Below are 1,508 nucleotides of genomic sequence, written 5' to 3'. Positions count from 1 at the left end.
TAATTTAGTTTCAAGCTAGAATCAGTTAGTAACTATAGAAAGGGAAGAAGTAGGGAATACAATGCAGAATGCCTTTGTAAATGTTTCTTGTTGGCATCATCTATTATCTTAGAATAGATATTTGTCACACATTGCAGAGATCGGAAGAGAGCTATGCACCCATCCCAAATTCTGGGAACGGAGCAAACTGGACTTGCCAGGGAATGGTGTGCATTTATTTGCTTGCTAAGAAAGGCAACTGTTTGTGGTTTCCCTTCATTCCTACTGAAAACCAGATAGCCCCATCCTGCAGCCTTCACTCGCGTAGGTAACTCTTTGCTGCTCGCTGTACATCATGGGTTAAAGATGTCTCCTGGTTGAGGGCAATTGCAATATTCTTACTGTAGTGAAAACAGAAGCACTATTTTGTGCTGCTTTGGTGACAGCAATTCTGATCCAAGACAAAGCTGCCACTGCAAGAGTTTGCTGCCCAGATAAGAGTCTGAATGTGCACGTTTGGTAAATTAAGACCACGGGAGGCATCAGTCTCCTGGCCCTGCACCACAATGGATGAAAAATGTTGCCCAACACTGCTCCCCTGAGGCTGTGAGCCCAAGTATTGAACGTGCAACGCACGCCCTTCCAGAACCACCACTGACACCAGCCACTGGACTATCTACAAATTACATGGAAACACTAAGATTAATATTCTCATTAGACCCTGTAATACAGCATCTGTATAATGGGAACCTCATTGGTTCACGTTTACCAGAAAATAATGGTGCTTATCAGGAGAGACCACTTTCTCCTTAACTGGAAGAGCAAATAATTTCAGATGAGTTTGCTTTATATTTTGTACTCCTCCCTCTGTCCTTTGTATGCACGCACATTTAAGCGCCCATTATCTTCTCGTTGATGCAAGGGGGTTATGTATGTAGCTACCATTAATGGTAATGAAAATGGCTCCTGTTAATCTCTCATGCGCTGATAGTAAGATAATAGCCTATTTATTAAATACCAAGGCCCGACTAGGAGTTGCGCTGAAACGAGCAGCATATTGTCTCTGTGGGATTCATATGTAAATGCTAAAGCGTTGCTCTGTGTCTACAGCTGACGATTAAAAAGAAATTAGGGATAACATAAACCGCTCTCCAGGCCTAGGAGCAACCCGCCGCCTCAGCTGCAACCCCCCCCTTCAGCTCACAGAAATACCTGACTGAAAAAGATCCCATAAAGTGATCTATTTCACTTTTAGGGCAACCTCCCCTCAGAACACCACCACCCAGCGTTGTTTTAGTGGTTTGTTGTTTTTTTTTTTTTCCCAGTCTGGAACTAAACCGAGCGGAGGGGCACGCCGAAGTTCCCCGTAAAGCTTTATTTGGGTTTTAGCGTGCTTGAAACAAATCCCTTTCTTCACCGAAGTTTGAGAAGACAATATTTTGACTGTTTCGTCCCTGAAGAACTTCAGATTTCTCTCAGGGGTCGGGGCCTTAGCGGGTTAAGGCGGGTACCCACAATGCCTTGCGGCC

This window comes from Harpia harpyja, chromosome 1, assembly GCF_026419915.1.
Source record: "Harpia harpyja isolate bHarHar1 chromosome 1, bHarHar1 primary haplotype, whole genome shotgun sequence".
Lineage (NCBI taxonomy): Eukaryota > Metazoa > Chordata > Aves > Accipitriformes > Accipitridae > Harpia > Harpia harpyja.
This window is presented reverse-complemented; position numbering follows the sequence as displayed.